A 20,458-nucleotide genomic window follows, 5' to 3' on the forward strand; every position below is an offset into this window, starting at 1 on the left:
AGAGAGAGAGAGAGAGAGAGAGAGAATCAGAGGCACTTAATCACTGATCCACATCCCCAACCCTGTCTTTTATTTTAATTTTTTAATTAAAAAATAAGTTTTCAATTTAGATACACTTTCTGAGGGTCTCCCTAAGTTGCTGAGGTTGGCTTTGAACTGGTGATTCTCCTACCTCAGCCTTCTGAGCCGCTGTGATAACAGGAATGCTCCACCATGCATGGCCTATTATTGAACTTTTATCACATTATTTTAAAATTATCCCATTTATATTTTAGATAATTTATTCATATGGTTAAAATTGTAAAATGTTATTAAAGAGACATCATTAATGCTGTCTCTATCCTTTCAATCTTTATGTTTTTGCCATTTTCTGCAATACTTTTCAAGTATGCTTTTACTTTTGAAATAAAGGCTCTCTTTGCTGTTAATTTGGAGAGATGGAAACAGGCACAGCTTTACTTCTGTGCTTAAAACTTAAGAAAAACAGGACAATCTTGAAGTTACTATAGAACTAAAATCACAGTTTAGTTTTACCCAATGCTAAAGAAAGATATGTGTCTGCTGGAGGAAAAGGGACTGCATTATTTGTTCATGTGGAACAGGCATAGACACACACAATAAAATTGGGTGAGAAATTTTTTTTAAAAAAATTACAAATTGTCAAGTGTGGGCTAGTGTGAGACTATGAAGGCATATTTTGTTACACTGGATTTGGGCTTTAAATATACTTTTATTTTATTTGCAGTATGGTAAGTGAGCCTGTGTATGTTGTTAGAAAACTAAAAATATATCCAAATGTGGATGTAGCAATTATCGAAGTAGCAGACTGCAAATATTTACAAGAAAAATTAATCTGACTTCTCAGTTTGAATTGCAGTTTACAAACATCAGTATAAATCAGCATCCATGAAAGCATGAATAGGTGCTAGCACAGTCTGTTTTCATTATCAGTGACATGGTGTTGCTCAGAAAGATCTGTAGGATTTAACAGGTGGGGAAATTTGGTACCAAATGAATTCCTGGTTGGAGACTGTCACCAAATTGTCAAAACCGTGACACGTTTCAAAAATACACGAATAGGCTTCCTCTGAAGATTATAAAGCATGTGGTTTGGTTTGTTGTTCTACAGTAGTATAAAACAATGCAATTTTTCAAAATACAAGCTCTTAAAATTACAAAATATGAATACTTCAGAGAAAATGCAGTTGAACTTGATACTATCTCAGAATCTGCATCAGGTGCATTTCTTGACTGAAGATTTGAACTTGCTGTCACTAGTGTGCAACTTTGCTTCATATGCACTGTTCCTTACACACCTCAGTGATTTATCTTCTGACTATAAACATTTTCTTTCAAAATATCTTTATTTTTTAAAGAATTCCAAAGGAAGCAAATATACTCTAGAAAATATCAATGACTCAGGGTGGGGTTGCTTCTGACTAATCAACCCCTTCATTTCCAGGCAAACAAAAAATGTTAGTACACTTTATTAATCTCTTGATCCATAAACACTATTTTAATACAGTGAAAGAAGAAGAAAACCTTTCTGCAATCTAGCCAATTTCAGAGCCCTTATTCCTTAGAATAGAATGCCTTCAAGATCACTAGTTTTTGTTCCTCCTTGAAAATTCAGTACATCGGATCATTCTTCTTGTTTAGGACTGTACCCAGTAACTGTGGAGGGAAAGCTGAAGGATTCAGAGCATCACTCCGGTGACATGGGTTTGTATAGAGGTCTGATGTGGCACAGATGGAGAAGGGTAGGGACCTCTGGGCTTTGGAGACAGCAGGGACATCGCTCTGTTTACCTCTCTAGGTCTCTCCCCGGCTTCATCTGCTCTGTCCAATGCACCTGGAGGCTGCTGTCTCTGCATGTTGCATGATTCAGGCTTCTTTGCATCTAACTTTTCATAAAGTCAGGTCAATGGAAAGCACTTTCTGGAGATCAGGGACTGTTTTACTCCCTGTGGAATACAATGATTATTTTAAAATGATTGTGATGCCTTACCACATCCCCAACTGTTCCTCTTTCCAGATTCCTGTAATAGTTTTTGATGGCTGCACAGGTGCTAAGCCCTAGCTATTTCACTATCATTTGTTGTTTCCCCTACCTCTACCCACACCTCTGGAAATAACCTCTTGTTAAACTTATCTATCTATCTATCTATCTATCTATCTATCTATCTATTTCTTCAAATGTGCTGCTTCATGTGGAAATTCTTAAAGATACAGTAACTGTTACCCAAGAAGGTCCCAGTAATCATGCCTTCAAAATTATATTCTAGTAATAGATTAATCACATAGAGATCCAGACACCCATAACCTCCTAATCAGGGAGAATAGTGCTCTGGTTATCATGCCATGCGATGGCATCACAGTTGCTCATGGGTGACATAGATCTGAGCACAAATTGAAGTCATGACCTCTACAATTTGGCAATTACTGTAAGGTAGGCTGTCTGATTTCAGTGCCATGGATATAACTTAAAGTGTACAAATTCCAGTGCCATGGATATAACTTAAAGTGTACAAAAGATTTGATTTGCTAACAATAAACAGACGTAAAATCAAAAATCCCCAGTTGTGGTTTTAAAAAATAACATTTCCTCAGAGATCTAACCCAACACCTGTTTTAAGAGCTTCACAATTAGAGCATTGATTGAACATACTGCCTCAAAAGATCTTTATGCTAAGATGTGTACTTTGGGGAATGAATAAGGAACAGTGGATTAGCAAGTAAAGAGACTGAATAATTTAAATCTTCAAATCTCCCAGTAGCTTCCTTGATAGAATAGCATTTTCTCTCATCAATATTCCTTACCCTCCATAAGGACAATCAAAATATTTTCACCAGGGATTGCTGCTACTCAATGGAATGCAGGTGTTCCTCAGGGCACATTATTACCATCTTTCTTTTTCTTAAAACCCATGATAAAAACTGGATCCATATCAAAAAGCCCAAGGCTTGTTCTTGGAAGAGAGAGTTTCTATACAAAGGAGTCACCATATTGAAAATTTATAGCACAAAGTATATGGCGAACATACATGAATTTTTTTTAGGAGTATTAGATTAGGACAGATGTTAAACTATGGGGACTGAATCAGGCTGAATTCATTGATGTGTTTCCTCTCAGTATATGAGCTCTAATAATTTGGCCTGAGCACCTGGGAATGGTGTTATCCCTTTTCTAGGTTGGTTAATTAAAGTCTGAACTCAGTTGTGGCCTACAATTAATGAAGTAGAAATTCTCTGACTTGTCTAGCCTACTTAGAGAAAATAGGCAAAGGTTTAGGAAGGTGACTGTAAATAACTCTTTTATATGCAAACTTCTCAGACTACCTTTACTTACTGGAGACAGAGGACACTCCATTTATCTAGTTTACTAGGAAGCAAGGAGGGAGAAACAATTGGGAGTAAGCATAAGAAAGATTTGTTTCTTGATCCAATTGGGCACTACACTGGTATGTTTAGATACCCATAATTCAACAAGGTGGATATTTTTGATGTATGCATTTATTTTTTCATTATGCTATAGGTCTATGAAAATGCTAAAATGAATTTGTGAACTGACATATCCTTGAAAAAACGTCATTTTGTGACTGTTCTCTGAGGCCTGTGTGGTAGAACTATCAATGGAACTGGATTTTATGATTTTGTGAGGGTAATGAGATTCTGACAGGAATAAACCTAACACAATCACCGTGATATGTTGCTGTAAGACTCTGGTAACCAGATTGTTTGGCCTGCTGTAATCCATGGATAATCGATGACAGAGTCCCTGTGAACTAAATAGCTGAACAGCCTTCTAAGTGTTGTTTGGACAATGTAACTCAAAATGTTTGCTTGAAAAAACTCAACATTATTTACTAGGATGGATTTTCAGTCAAAAATTGTAAGAATTATCTTTGAATTATCTTCCCATAACATCCATTTGATCGACAAAAACAAAAATAATTTTATATATATATATATATATATATATATATATATATATATAATCTTCCAATTATTAATTGATGCTGTGAATGAACATCACAAGTCTCTGAGGATACAAAGCACTGATGACATCAAAGTGGGTACTTACAGGATTCAGGCAGCATACAGAATCTTGTCCTGAGCCCATCTCACAGTGGTTCTAGGCTTACCATGAACACTTTGAGGCGCCCTTTCCTCATATCCAGAGTTGATAGCAAGAAAATGTAGAGTTACTGGCATAATATCTAGAAAGAAAACATGGATCAATAGTGAATCTCTGAAGGAATTGCAAATACTACTTTCTCCAACAAGGATTTTATATTGTAGGTATATTAATACGTACAAAATCCCCCATTAATTCACATATTTGGCTAGTCTCAGAGAACCAGCCAGTATGGCATTGGGGAATACCTGTAGATTATTATACACTTACTTTATTAGGTGGTGATATTCAGTATCCTTACTGGAGTACATCAGCCAGAACAGCATATCCAAATGCCCAGTAAATATTTTCTTTTCCATTTTTAACAACAAAGATAGTCACAAGCACTTTCCCTTCAGTTGAAAGGAGAGCATTATACCAACACTTTCCTGAATCAAGATTATAATAACTCTCTTGTTGAAATATAGTTCATAGGATTTTGACTATTTTCTTCCTCACAGAATATTGAGCAGGTGGGAGGAAAATGCCAGGAAAGTTCAGGGACTTGCCACAGCCATAAAGTCTCCCCGATTCCCTGCATATGGAGTTTGTTGGTAACTATCCTGTGGAATGACAGAGCAATTAATACACTATTTTGTCAAATATCTAAAAAGTAGAACAAGTTTGGCAGAGCTGTTTATATTTTGGAGTCAATATTTGTCACCATTGGAGTTCTGCTCACATCTATAGAAGTAGTCCATCGGTTTCCATTTTCAACGGGGACTGGAGAAGAGAGGAAGAACCATGGAATAGAAAATGTCTATGTAAATTGAATTTCTATCACAAACAGGTTGTAATATTTCTAATGAAACACAAAAATGAACATATATAGCAATGTTGTGTTTTTAAGTGGATATGATAAATGTCAGCTTGAGACTTGAACAAGTCCAGAAAGTACACAGGACTGAGCATCATAAGGCACATGTAAATGGTATGAGTTCATGAAATCTGCACTTGCTTCTTGTCTACGTATCCTTGACTCAAGTTTTATAACTATGTAGACTCTTCTGTGGTCAGTGATCAAAATAGAATAAAGTTCAACCCTGGTTTATTTAACAATCTGTGCAGTATGCTGGCACTAACTTAAAAACAAAACCACCACATACAACAATTCCACTTAGGATGTAGGATGACAGTAGTGAAGGACAGTTCTTTCAATGGACATAATTTCAGGGACTATGTCTGACTAAATAAATTAAAATGGAAGGAGATTGCCTGAGATATATATTTAGAGTGCTTAAAAAGCTATAATTACTAGTGGTTTGGAAGGCTGTGGCAGGAGGATCACAAGTTCAAAGCCAGGCTCAGCAATGGTGAGGTGCTAAGCAATTCAGTAAGACCCTGTCTCTAAATAAAATACAAAATAGGCTGGGGATGTGACTGAGTGGTTGAGTGCCCCTGAGTTCAATCCCTAGTACCAAAATAAATAAATAGATTAATTAATTAATTAAAAAATCTCTAGTTAATTGTTTGTTTGAATTATAAGGGACACTGAAAGAAAAGGGTTAAAATTGATAATACAAAATTGATTAAAAATATATATAAATGATCTTACTATTAAAAGCAAAATTATGAACAAATTCATATTTTGCATAAATATTCAAAAGCATCTTCCAAAGAAGAGGCTTTCAATGATCATATATCCAAAAGGGTCACTCTATAGCTATCATTCAGTGTCATTCTTAAAGCAGCTTATCCTCATCAACAGGACCTTGCATGCATAAAGTGGCCATGAACATCTGATGTGTCTACTGCTACTTTGAGTCTCCAGCTCCTAATAGCAAAAGCTATTATTGAGATTCTGAAAGGGAACCATTTTATGGAAGGACCATCTAACATCCTGGTGATATGCCTATTATTTTAAATCTTATTCAGTAAAGGAAGTGATTTGTCCCTTTAGAATATGGACTGATTTTTGTAATCCCTACCCAAAACACTTCTGGAAATACCACCATATTTGGACACATACCCTCTCTTATTTGTGGCCATTCTCTCCTAGGGAATATCTTCTCAAAAGAGGAAGTGCTTTTTACATCAGTACAGATATGCCAAGGGGATGACACCCATGAGATTCAACAGCATTATTACCATTTACCATATTACTCAGAAATAACAAGCTTGAATAGTAAAATGATCTGATGAAAATTCAGTTCTAGGTGAGATGCAGGCAGCATCCTAAGAGGCTGGCATATCAATCTTCTGGATGTGCAGATCTCAAAGTAGTGGCTCCTAGTTAATACCGCTGTCCAGGAAATGAGGCTTGGAGGCTGGAGTATGTCTACTCATGATTATAGCTGAAAGCAAAACATTTGCTTGCTGTTCCTTCAAACAAATATCAAATGGTTTTAGAGGGTCTAGTCATAAAAAGAATATTTTTTCCAGCAGCACAGTTCAATTAAATTGAATACTAAACTTTATCCCGAGGTATTTGTATTTCTTATGCTGCCTGAACAAATGGGAAGAGAATAACAGTATTTTCCTGGCTGGGGTGAATGATTATGAGTACCACGGGGAAAGCGAACTCTTACTACGGACTGTTACTACAACATGGAGGTATGAAGGGTTGTGCCTGAAGGTCAGTTTGACAGACACTCACACTTCTGTTCGAAGCTGACCTGCTAGCTCAGTCACTGGCAGTCTCATGGACGGTGGGCATTCCTCATGTGTTCACTCTTCAAAAATTGCCTCATCAGTCAAGATCTATCTGAACTAAGCTAATGATTCTTCACTGGACATCAGACACCTGAAGTTTGACTTATGCATTCATATGCAAATAAAAATGAAATTAAGCAAAACATTGTACTAATCCCCAAAGTCAATTTGAAATATTAAGTTTAAAATTATATATTTTTCTCCTTTCTTTTACTTTTGTGTGCACATATGTATATGTTTTATTTTTGTGGTAAAAACATATTATATAACATAAAATTAACCATGTTGGCAATTTTTTAGTATACAGTTCAGTTGCATTAACACCATTTGTTTTCAATGTTGTGCAACCTTCACTAATAACCATTTTCAGAACATTTTTCATCATCCCAACTGAAAGTCTCTACCTATTAGACAATACATTTCTCTTCTCCCCTCCCCCTGGCCCTAGTAACTATTTTTCTATTTTCTCTTTCTGTGTATGTGATTATTCCTGGTACATCATATGAATGGAATTATACCACATTTTTACTTTTGTGCTTGGCTTATTTCACTTTTCAACGTGTCCCTCTGGGTCATTTATATTGCAGCACATACAGGAAATGCATTTCTTTTTAAGACTGTATAACACTCCATTGTATGTGTGCACCACATTCTTTGTCCAGTTATCTGTCAATGCACAGTATGGTTATTGCTGCCTTTCTCTTGTCATAACTGCTACTATGAACGTTGATTTACAAATATTTTGTTTGTACCCCTGCTTTAAGTTCATTTGTACTTATACCCAGAAATGCAATTTCCAGATCATATGGCAATTCTATTTTCAAATTTTTGAGGAAATGACATGCTGTTTTGCACAAAACTACACCATCTTACATATCTACCACCAATGCACAGGAATCTAATTTCCTTACATACTTTCCAGAAACACTAACTTTTAAAAAATAAATAATGATGTCATAATGTTGGCAATATTTAAATATAACTTATGGCAATGGACTTAAAGTGTCACTAATTTTGATTTCTATTTGTATTTCCATAGTGATTAATAATGTTGAGCATGGTATCATGTTCTTATAGGCCATTTTACATTTTCTTTGGAGAAATTTTATTCAAAATCTTCAATATCATTGTTTGTTTATTTTTGCAGCTCAGTTTTAGGATATATGTATATTTTTTCTGAGTATTAATCCCTTATCAGATATGTGATTTGAAATATTTGTTCGCTTCTTATGGGTTGCTTTTATCTCTGCTGATATTATCCTTTTGTTAGGTAGATGTTAGACATAAGCAGTGGGTCAGGAGATTAATAAAACACTTAGTACAAAACAAATCAGTTAATCAACAGCCCTGCCTCAGTGGCACCTCAAGGTCTGACAATACATCTTTTTCAAGACCCTTGTCTGATCTCAACCCTATAAACTATGCCTCTTAAACAAGAGGAAGATAGATAAATTCAGGAGAGAACAAAGGTGTATTTGCTCAACTGCTAATTGCTAAAACATCTTAAGATCCTACACAAACAACAGAGACCAACAGATTCTGAGACCTACGAAAGCAAAAGGACCAAGATGGAGCCCACCAACTATAAATTCCTTAAAACCAGCTGTAATTCAGACCTGTCCAGCAGGCCAAGATGACCAAACGTTGCCCTTGGGTTGTTAGCTAATGTAGTCTGTCAAGACAGAACCGAGAGGTAAGACTTGGGCAGGACCTTCTAACAACCCCAATAAAAGCTGGGACACAGAACAATGATTTGATGTTCTCTAAGAGGCTCCACTCTCTTCCTTTAGCACCCTTTTTCTTCTAATAAACTTTGCTGTGCTCTTATTAAGTCTCATGTTTCACTGGAAATCCTCTTCTGCCAAAGCACAAGAACTGAGAACACAATCCAATTTCTGGTAAGATCTTCTCTTCATTATCACTTTGATGCACAAAATGAATTAATGTTTTTAATAGAATTGGGAGCCCAGAAATAAAACTTTATATATGGGCAAATTATTTTAGACAAGGGTACCGAGATCATTCCAGAAGGAAGTTTTACCCAAAGCTTTGTCCTTGTTCCCAATGCCAATCCAATCATGAGGACACCGATTTGAGAAAAAAGAAAATGAAGTTTTATTGATTTGATAGCAAAAGAGAAGCACAGGGTCCTCCTGTCCCAGAGGGCATAATTCTGACCATCAGGGTGTTTTTAAAAGTGGTGATTCAAAGGCTAAATTCAATGTGTTCTCTGTCCAGAGTTGTAATCCACTTGTTAATTTGAGAGATAGTCCTATTCATCCACACTATGAGGAGGTTGGCACAGCTCCCAAACAGAAGATTTGCTTCTGCTCAATAGACACTTTTATTAAGTATGTCTTTCCTATAAGGTCCAGAGAAGAAATAGAGAGAGAAGAAGGAAGTCTCAAAGACTAAAGATATACAGGTTTTTTTCTACTAAATAATCATGGTAGCAAATGAATATTACCCATCAATTATAGGACTCTTTTTCTTTCCCCCAGTGAGATGAAATGAAAGAGATGTGGGGCACATAGGGGTAGGTCAGAAATTTAGGAATTAGTCTCATGACAGCTTGCTCTATAGAGAGAGACATGAGGTCAGAGGACCATTCCACACATTAAGAGCATCTTTCATTATGCAAGCTACAAATACCCACAATTGAATGATTCTTACTGTCTCACTTTAAAGGTATTATTATCTCCTCTTTGAATGCCAAAAGTTATTCAAATGATGCAAAGTCATTAACATTAGGAAGAAGGAAGTATGCTTCTTTCATTAATAACCAATGGTAATAAACTTCAGCAAAATCACAGAACTGCTTTAATCTTTATATTTTCATAACACTAATGTAAATGTTAATATAAATTCTATCCATGAAATTCCCATCAATTTTATCAACAGCCAACAGTCCATGTAATCAGAATACACTCTAAAGCCTTATAAACTCTGAAACTATTTCTCTATTTCTACTTCTGCAAAGCAAAGCACTTATTTTTACCCACTGAATAATCTTAAAGTAAACCAAGGATTTCCTTCTGAAAAACTTATCTACAATGTTCCTTTATGTGCTAAAATTAGAAGTTATAAAATAGAAAAATGAGAACAAAGCTTATCACTTCAGAAATTTACTTCATTTGTGCTACTGTGGGCTTGCTGCACTTTCCATAGGCCAACAATCTAGAAAGGAAAGGCTGATGGCAATAAGCAATTATGGACAAAGTTATTTTCAACTCCCAAATTGAGCTGAGCTGAGGCAGAAAATTTAGTTTCTATCCTGAGAAGTCATGATTTCTATCTGCACATCAGGGAGTGAAGGCTTTAAAGATGCCTCTATTTGAAATATTCGCTTATTTAAAACTCATGCAATGCTAAAATTCTTGGTGTATTCTCTTTCTATACCCATTTTTATTTATTTTTTATTCTTTTTTTAAAATTTTGGGTGGTAGTGGGAATTGAACTCAGGAACACTCAAGCACTGAGTCATATCCCCAGTCCTATTTTGTATTTTACTTAGAGACAGGGTCTCACTGAGTTGTTTAGGTCCTCACTAAATTACTGAGGCTGGCTTTGAATTTGCCATCCTCCTGTCTCAACCTCCTAAGCCACTGGGATTACAAGCATGAGCCACCACGCCTGGCTGTACTCATTTTTAGAAAGAAAGATAGCTGAGAAAAATTACTAGTCCTCATCATACAAAATCTTCCTCATATGTATGAGCTTCTGTTTACAAATATATTATGGTTTGAATATGAGGTATTCCCTAAAGGCTCCAGTTAACATAGGAATATTCAGAGCTGAAACTATTAGATCATGAAAATTATAATATAATTATTGTATTAATACATTTGATGGAATATTAGCCTGAATGGACTGAATGGACTGAGAGGTAATGATAGGCAGGTGGGCTGTGGCTGGAGGAAGTAGGTCACTGGGACTTTGACTGTGGTTTACATTTTGCCCCTGGCATCCTGCCCTCTGCTTCCTGACTACCATGAAATGAGCATCTTCCCTCCACTATGCCCTTCTCCCATGATGTTCTGTCCCAACTTGCACCCAGAGCAATGGAATTAGAAGACCATTGACTGAACCCCTTAAATTACAAGCCCCAAGTGAACTTTTTCTCCTCCAAGTTGTTGTTGTCAGGTATTTGGTCACAGTTTTAAACAGCTGAATAATACAAAATTTAAATTGTTCATATTCCTTTATCTGATTCTTGTAATTTATTGCTGTACATAAATCCAGGTCAAATTGAAAGAAATTGTCAAAAGATATGTTTTGAAACAGTTTGTTAAATTCTAAATTTAACAAAGGCTTATGACATTTCTTATTTTCTTTACAGTTTTGTGATTTTAACCCATTATTGATCATATTGCTTAACTTTTCATCAATTCTTAATTTTGTTCATCCTTATGCTCATTTCTCTGTCCTCTTTTCTGTATGTGTGTGGAGGAAGAGAGAGAGAGAGAGAGAGAGAGAGAGAGAGAGAGAGAGAGAGAGAGAGAGAGAAAGCCTATGGATTAAACCTTATAAGACAAGGACCTGTTACATTTTTGTTTTTCCTTCACTTCTTACTAAACATCATTTTATAAATCACTCAGCAATTCACTAATAATTTTGGAGGGCACTGATATTAAATGTTGTTCATAAATAAAGTTAATGACTATATGTTATATCATTTATAATCAAAGGAATTTCCACTAGAATAACAAGGTAGAGCAATTAATAAGGGACTGTCATGGAATAATTGGCACTCCTGTACCATAGATCCTATTTGAATTTCAAAGAGTTTTTCATGAACATTTCAGAAGTGGATATTGAAAATATTAGAAATGTGAATCAGTCCCTTCCTGAAAGAAAGCAAGATAGATAAATATTTTTAAAAACAGAGAAATAATACATAATGAGATGGCAAAAAGAAAGTGAATGTCTCTTTTCAATAAATCACTATCTCAAATAACAGTATTTAAAGCTACAGACTACCAACATTGATATTATTCACTAAAAATATTGCATCTCTAGAGAGAGAGAAGGAACTAAGGGTTTTTACCTTGTATTTGTCTCAAATGAAACTTTGTCTTTATTTGCTTAACTTTCCTCCTGTAATTTAAACTATGGCATTAACAGAGAAAAATGAAATGTTAGAAAAACTAATTATCCTAATAAATTTTTATTTCTGTGTTAACTATTAAGTCCCAAATCTTGCTATCTGGGTGCCCTGATCCAACATTGACATGAAGCATGTAAAAAGTAGAGCAGGAAGTCAATGAAGATAATTCCCTGAATTTATTCCTAAATTGAATATATTGGAGTCTGTGTACCTGGGTTTTGTTTCACTCAGGAAATGGCACTTTGCCCAGTTTCATAATCTGAATACTTCTCTACTTTTCACTCTTGTTTTCCATATTACCAAGACTGACACGTTTATTTGACACATTTATTCATTCTGTGTATTTAAATGCTGGCTCTCCTCCTGTAGAGGACAAAAGATAAGTAATGACATTTAACATAGTATGTGTTAGAAATGTAAGCATTTTTATTTTACCATGAGATAAATAGATCACTAGGATAATCAGATATTATAATTTATAGATATTTTCTAGCTTTCTTACAAGTGGACTTTATTCCTCTTGCCCACTAGTTCACAGAGAGAGGTGAAATAGTACTTATATACCAGTGGAAGCATTATATGAGCAGGTAAAAGTGTGTGCTTATAAAATCCTCCATATCACTTCCTTCCTTCCTTAAAATCACTGATTTTCTACTTTTGTTGTTCCATTAAGAACTAGAACCATTATTTTTTTTTAATGTAGCTATGCATGCTTGGACAGCCTTTGTTAATAATTCTTTTTTCAGTTACATTTAAAAGCTGTTCACAGAAATAAAAATAAACTGTGGTATCCTATGGCATTCCCAATCACACAGTTCTCAACTCTTTTCTTCAATCCCAGCACATCTGAAGCATGTTATGTGCTTCCTTAGCAACAGTGGTCACACATTTCAACAGGACATCAGGGTCAATTTCAGGAAAAATTCCCCTGAAAGGAAAGGACTCTCTGAGTTTGATGGTGGCTGATGAAAGACTAAGAATTTGGTAAAATTTCTTCAACAGCTTTTGAAAACACTACCCAATGTCATTTCAATAAGCTTACTTGATTACTACAGAACCCGTTGAACTTTTGGAAAGCCTACAATAGATATTTACTTATAACTGTTCTCCAGTATGTTGGTAATTTTCAATATTCCATATATTACATATTGCTTGTTCAGGGATTATAGTTGAAATACAAATAAAGGAACAAAAATAAAGTTATGAAGAACTTAAAATTAAAATATGAGTACTAAAAATATAGCAGGAATCAGATATAACTCACCAATTCTGACCCTTTACAGTTCTTGTCTTAGGCATTGTAACATATTTCCCAAGCCCTTGTAATCCTGTCTGTTCGAGACATTATTAGGATGTCTGCATTTTTATAAACCACATGTGTTTATGCATCAATATTAGGAAACTAATGACTTGAAATCTTTTAGCATTTCAATGCAGACATTAGCTCCATTTCTTTAATAAAAAATGTTCTAATTAATTATCCATGACTGTAGAATGCATTTTGATACATCATACATAAATGGAGTATAACTTCTCATTCTTCTGGTTGTACATGATGTAGAATCACACGGTTTGTGTAATCATATATGTACATGGGGTAATGATGTTTAATTCATTCTACTATCTTTCCTATAATCATGCTCCTTCCCCTCCTTTCACTCCTGCTCTGCCTAATGCAAAGTACCTCTATTTTTCCCTACCCCCCCTTATTGTGAATTAGCATCCACAGCTTCTTTCCTTTTTACCTACCACAGTCTTGTACATTGAATAGCTATTTAGCTTCTAAAAAATGCTATGATGGTACAGCATTAATTACTACTCTGGAGACTTATTCCTTACTTGCTGAGACTTCTGTGTCCTCTGGGGTAACTTCTCAGTTCTGAATTATTTACAATTCTCAACTCCATATCAGTGCTGTGTTTTAAGTGTCTTTCACTTGGAGTAAATACTTTACCACATTATATCTCTAACAATGAAGACATTCCTGAATTTGTTTGACCATCTATTTTTTTAAAATTTTTTTTAGTTGTCAATGGATCTTTATTTATTTACATGCAGCGCTGAGAATAGAACCCTGTGCCTCACATGTACTAGGCAAGTGGTCTACCACTGACCCATGACCCCAGCCCTTGACCATCTATTTTTACAAAGCTTTTACTGTAAATAATAAAATTTCCTATTTTAGTGCATTATAGTCCATTACTGATCAAGTGTATGATCAAAGGTAAATTACAAAAAAAAAACAGGTATTAATAATCTACATGTTTGAAAATGCTCATTTTCTTTGTGAATTTTGTTAACTGTATTGGTAAAATGATGAAATTAAATGTGTTATTTATAGTTAATATAAAGTTGTTGCTGAAACCAGGTTTTCTAAAATCATATTAATTTAATAAACAGATTAAAATGATGAAAGTGGAACTATTATAATCTGTATAAAAATGTTCATACTAAAACTAGCACTTATCACAAAATTTAGGTATATATGTGTAATATATATACATGTTTATGTATAAAACAGTGTCCAAAGGGATTTTGTTTTCTACATTATAGTGTACTATTAGTAAAATCTATCTTTGATTCTGTTTCATCCAAAACCAAAACATTTTAAAACCTATTAATAACCTAGTGAGACCAATATGAAATGTATTAAACTATTAGTTTTATTGAATTTTTAATTTTCCTCAGTGATTTGCAAGCTTCAGTCTTTTGCATATTATCTTTAAATTTTTTTCCATATACCATTGAAAGGAAAATCAAATTAGTTTTTTTGTGGGATTGTCCTAAATATTAACATCAATGTAACTGTTAGGTCTTTTTGGTAAGTTATAGTTTGTGTGTATAAGTAAAACTAATATATAACTATTAAAATAAATAGACAATTATAAATATTAAAGAGTTTTACCTATGTACTGTGTAAATTATTTGTGTGCCATTGAGAAAATATAAGTTTCAGGAAATGCAATGGGCGATTATAAATGATTTTTTTATCATGCATACAAGAATGATGCATCAGCATTTATATACAGTCAACGAAGACAACATTAGGTAGTTCCATTTAAGTAGATAATCTCATAAAATCTACTTATCATCTAAGATCCAACAAAGCTTTCTTAGGCTCTGTATTTAAACATCCAAAGACACAGAGTATACATTTTATGAGATGAACTGGCAGTTTATGAGGGTGTGGCATACTACCTCATACATGCACACATCTCAAATTGAATATATCAATAATCAATTTCAAGAATTTAAGAAAAATAAAATTTATTTGTTATACTTGTATCCTTTTAAGTAAAATTTAATGAAAAACACTTTTAAGTGCAAAAACATTTTTAAAGTACTAAAAATAAATATCCAATATTTTCAGGAAAGACCAAATTCTGGATTTTTTTCAACAGATCAACTAAATAATACTTCTAAGAAATAATCAAATGTAAACCACTGATGTTTTATTCACATCTATTCATTACATTATTTTTTAATGAAATTAAAGAAAACGACATTAAGGAATAATAAAAAGAAAAATGAATTCACCAAATCAAGAAAAATATTTGTGGATAAACTTAGAGGTCTCTGCAATAAGATCCCAACAAAATTGGATCATATTCCAAATGTATTTTGATAGTAATTTAAATTTGGCAAACAATTTTTAGATGCTTTCAAATGAGTCCCATTTTTTTCCCTCAAAGCTCTTTTAGATCCCAAAATTTCCACAAATCTAATTCTGGAGACTCTGATTATGCTTTTCCTTGTATAGTTTCTCACAATGAAGAGATCCTACTGACTTTATGTGTGCATGTACAGGTGTACATGTATGAGGCAGTATGCTTTGCCCTCATAAACTGCCAATTCATACAGCAAATAGTGCAATATCTTTACGTAGAGTCACTTCATTACAGAGAACAAGCGAATGAAATTTTTTCAAAGATTTTTCTGAGAATATAATTTTGAGCATAATTTTTTATTACAGAGATAAATTTGATGAATGCACAATGCTATTTTTGATCTAGATATGAAATGGTTATAAAAATATTCTTAATGGCATATATGAGGAAATACAAGGATCAAAATTCAATTTTGCAGTCATATGGAATTGGATTTTCAGCCATATAGTCTCAAAACTCCATAGTAATATAGAATATTAAAAATAATCAAACACCTCTAGCCTTTGTAATGGTTCAACTAAAGACCTCTTAGCTTCAAAATTTTTGTGACAAATATAATATTAGAAAATCAGGCAAGCTAAGATTAATGACTACAATAATAAAAAATAAAATAAACCTAAGTGTTACTTTTACATACATGTCTATGACAAAATAACAATTATAGTTTTAAACATTTATATTGACTACCTTAAGTTGAATGATAAAAACATATCCCAAATGTATTTTGATAGCAATTTAAATTAGTTCTAATTTTTAAAGCAATAAATCAGGAATTTAGGTAAAGAAATGCCTTTTAAAAATAAATGCCCATAAATTGCCATGTTTTCTCTATCTTGATTTTGAGTGTCTATTTCTTACGTACAATTTCTCAGTGAAGACTTCAAGAACTCTTCATTTGACTTTTCAAGGTGAATTTAAAATTAGAATCAAGATAACTAAAATTACAATTTTCCCTTAGAGTTTCCAATTAGTAACTTTTACTTTCAAAATAATCAAATCAAATCTACATTACATGCCATTGCCCTAAAGATTTTAATCATCTCAGTAGGGTGGAAAATGCAATGATGTTTGGCTTCACCAATAATTAAGATAAGCACATCCTTGTTGAAAATGTATGCTTCCAAATATTCTGACTCAAGATTATTTGAAATCTTTTAATTTGAAATTAATAAGGTAAAGAAGTATTAAGATATCTGAGAAGCTAACATTATATATTACAAATGAAAAGAAAGTTGATATTTTTCTTTAATTATGGCCATCCTGTTTGTAAATTTGACATCGATGTTCAGCTTCCAAATTGGACTTTATCTTTACTGCTGGTTAGAAATGAAAAAATGTAGCATGTTTAGGATCACATAATTACAGGATTTGAAGTGGGAAGAAGGGAATTATCCAGGCCAACTTCTACCTTTCTTTAAAAGAAGGAATGCAAACAAAAATGTATATGTAAGAGCTAATCTAGGTTCTATTTTATAGTACATATGCCTTGATTTTTGGAGTCTGTGTCTCTTCTAAACTTTTTTTTTCTGAAACCATCCTCATCTTCTCACTTGAGGAAATGAAACCTTTGTTACCTTTGCCTCTCTTCTTTCCCAGAACCTGGAGCAATTGCAAAGTCATCTCTGTCTTATCTTTATTCCAAGGAAAATATTTTTTGAGATTAAACTAAAAACAATCAGAATATCTTAAAGACATAGTAGAAAGATAGGGAGAAGAAAGGAGAACAAAGGGACAAAAGTGCATTGGGTTAGAAGAATCCATCACCTATGCTTTAGTGTTTTCTAAGAAAACAGAGTGGCTTCAATTCCTACCAACATTTTTTGAACATCTATGTATTTATTAGCCATGTTCTTCATCTTCAACATTGTTTATGCTTTCAATGTTTTGAGAATCCTTTTTGAATATGGCAGTGATTGAAATCCACAGAAAAAGACAATTCTACTGTGAGCTACTGGGACAGGTGTTGGAAAATATGGAATTTGGAAGAGGAAATTAAATATAATGGAAAGTAGAAATGAACAGCTTTGGCATCCAAGATAATAACAGGTAATGCTTACACTGCCCCAGCACTATGCTCAATGCCTTTTGAATTCTGATTTATTTAATCATTGTAATAACTCTAGGAGACAGGTAAGAGGAACATACAAAGGCTAAGTAGTTTAAATTTAACTTAATCCAGTTTTTAAAGAATTTTTGAAGGACCATGGCTTTTTTTATCTTGTAAAAGGCTAATTTCAAACTTCTTCAAATGTGAAATTAAGCTCAAAGCATCAAAATTAGACATTGAAAATATGAATTATGTGTTAAGGAACTACAATCAAAATCTGGTCTAATGTAATGTGCCTCATATGTTAATTTTCAAATTGCATACATTGTTCTTTTTCAGAGAATATCTTCAAATATAGTTCCTCAAAATACTGGCAAGGGAACCTTTCAGGAAACAGTTTTTGTGTATGTGAAATATAAGTTTTTATTCACCTAAATGAACTCTAGACAAGCATTTTATTTTTACTATGTATAATGCAAGCATATAATTCAAGAATCTTATGATGCTGAAAGATACAACACTCATATATGCAAATAATCAACACTACTTCTAGGTATAATACTAATGTGTCTTGAAGAGTTCTTCAATATCTATTTAAACACTTCTAAGAAAGTAAACTTGTTTGTTTTTCTGAAGATTGATTTTGTTCACTTCCTCTCAAATAGCTAAAACCTATCAAATCAGTGGAGTCTCACTTCACACTCAATATAATAGATAACACTTGAAGTTTTTGAATTTTTCCAGTCTGGTTTACACTTGGCCTTAAAACTACTGAATCAATTGATTTATACTTCAATGAATACAGCACTAGTTTTATATGTTAGACCACTGTGAAAAGTAAATTAAACCTAAATGTAATTTTGAGAAGAGGAAATCAGAAAAGTTTAAAGAAGATCAGCTTCAAAGAGAAGATGAAAGGAATCTGTATAAACCTTTCTATATGAATGATTAGTATATTTGGGTAATTGTGTTCCCAGAAAAATCCATAGATTCTTATCCCTGGCTTGACACATGAAACCATTGCTTCACCAGGATCCTGAAATAGTAAAATACTATGAGGAAAGATTTGCAATTTTAATTTTAAAATCAAATTGTATGTGAGTAACATATATCAGAATGCAGATTTTTATCCCACATTTACATTTTATATTGAAAATTCTTTGCTTCATATTCCCATTCTCCTGCCCCTGACTCTTCCTTGTTCGTTCCCCTTCCTTTTCTGAATATTTGGGTGCTAAAGCCGTTAGGAAAGTCAGAGTAAGATTAGCAGGCACACCTGGTTCTGTGAGGAGGAAGTATGGTGGTCCAAAATAGGTTATCAGAGTCCAGGAAAGGTAAGAAGAAGTGAACAGAAAAAGCCCCCCTGGCCTAGGGTCAGAGCCTGAGTTAAAGAGGATTTCCATGCAGAGGGGAGTTTGGTGCAAGTTGAGAAAACACTAGGTTGAATGGGGTGTCAGCACTGAGGTGAGATTGTAAGGATTTGTTAGTATGAGAAGATTGAGAAAGTGTCCATACAAAATGGAAATCGACATGGAGTTTCCAAGCCTGGTGTGTCACAGACAGCATCTATGCCAGAGAGAGAATGATGTGGCAATAGGAAATTATTTACATCAGGGCAACTAAACAAATGGGTACATAGCTTTGATAATATGTGGAAAAAGATTTCTCATCACCAGAGAAGGGATTCACAAATACCAAAAGGGAAAATATAGAATAAGTCTCCTGGTCTTAAATTAGAATAGTCATCATTTTTGTATATAAGAATTGATGCACAAATTAATAAAGTTTCCTATATATGTGTTTGTGTGCATACACATAAATACATACCTTTGCTGTCTGCTAGAGGATCTCGAGTCAGTGACACTACAATACAAATGAGCACACCCAGCACATACAACTTGGTTTCTAAACACCAATGATCCTTAGAATGATGGTAGGTTCCATATTGGAGAAATGAAAAGACAAGATAAACCCAGAACAACTTGTTGATCCAAAAACTAGAAATGTGCTCAAAGCACCAAGGGTTCATCAAAAGTAAATAAGAACAAATTTTGAAAAACTGGAGAAATCTGGGATAGATTATGTATCAAAATAAAGAATTAAAATAACATATTTTAATAGCTTAGTAAGACCTCTGTATTTAAGACTTTATTGTTTTTATAGCTGAGATATTCTCTACTAATATATATATATATTTTTTTTTCTAAGTAGCTATTGTCTCGATATATAGAGACTCAATATCTACATTAGTTTTAAAAGTTACTATGTTGTATCTTAGCAGTTTTTTTTGCTTGCTTTTAAGTATAAATTATATAACCTTTTCAAAATAGAGGTGATTTTATTTAAATAGACTAATTCAAATAATTTTATTTAAAAATCCAATATAGATAAATATTTTGTCTTAACTAACTTCTTCAGCTAATAATGGGAGATACTCCTCTATAGCTCTCTCGTGCTCCTATACATCTTACTGTTTATGTTACAGAGGTCCTGAGTGTCTGGTAATTCTCTCTGATTATTTTGCAGAAATTCCTTTAAAAGATAGGAATTTTTGTCTATTTTTCGGGACAAAAAACATAGGCTTGCTTGCCACCTACAATTAATAGCAATATACTCTCAATACTAAGTGTTCTTCATATACACATGTATATACAAAATACTCATGTTGACCAACATGCAACATCTCCCAACCCCTAATGGATCTTAGAGGAACTTATAGCATGCAGCTTACCATGCTATAGTGATAAAGTTCATTTTGTTCATTTCATAAGTTCTGTGTCTCTTTCCAGAATGCATATAACAATAGC

The sequence above is a fragment of the Callospermophilus lateralis genome, unplaced genomic scaffold (assembly GCF_048772815.1).
Source record: "Callospermophilus lateralis isolate mCalLat2 unplaced genomic scaffold, mCalLat2.hap1 Scaffold_83, whole genome shotgun sequence".
In the NCBI taxonomy this organism is placed as follows: Eukaryota; Metazoa; Chordata; class Mammalia; order Rodentia; family Sciuridae; genus Callospermophilus; species Callospermophilus lateralis.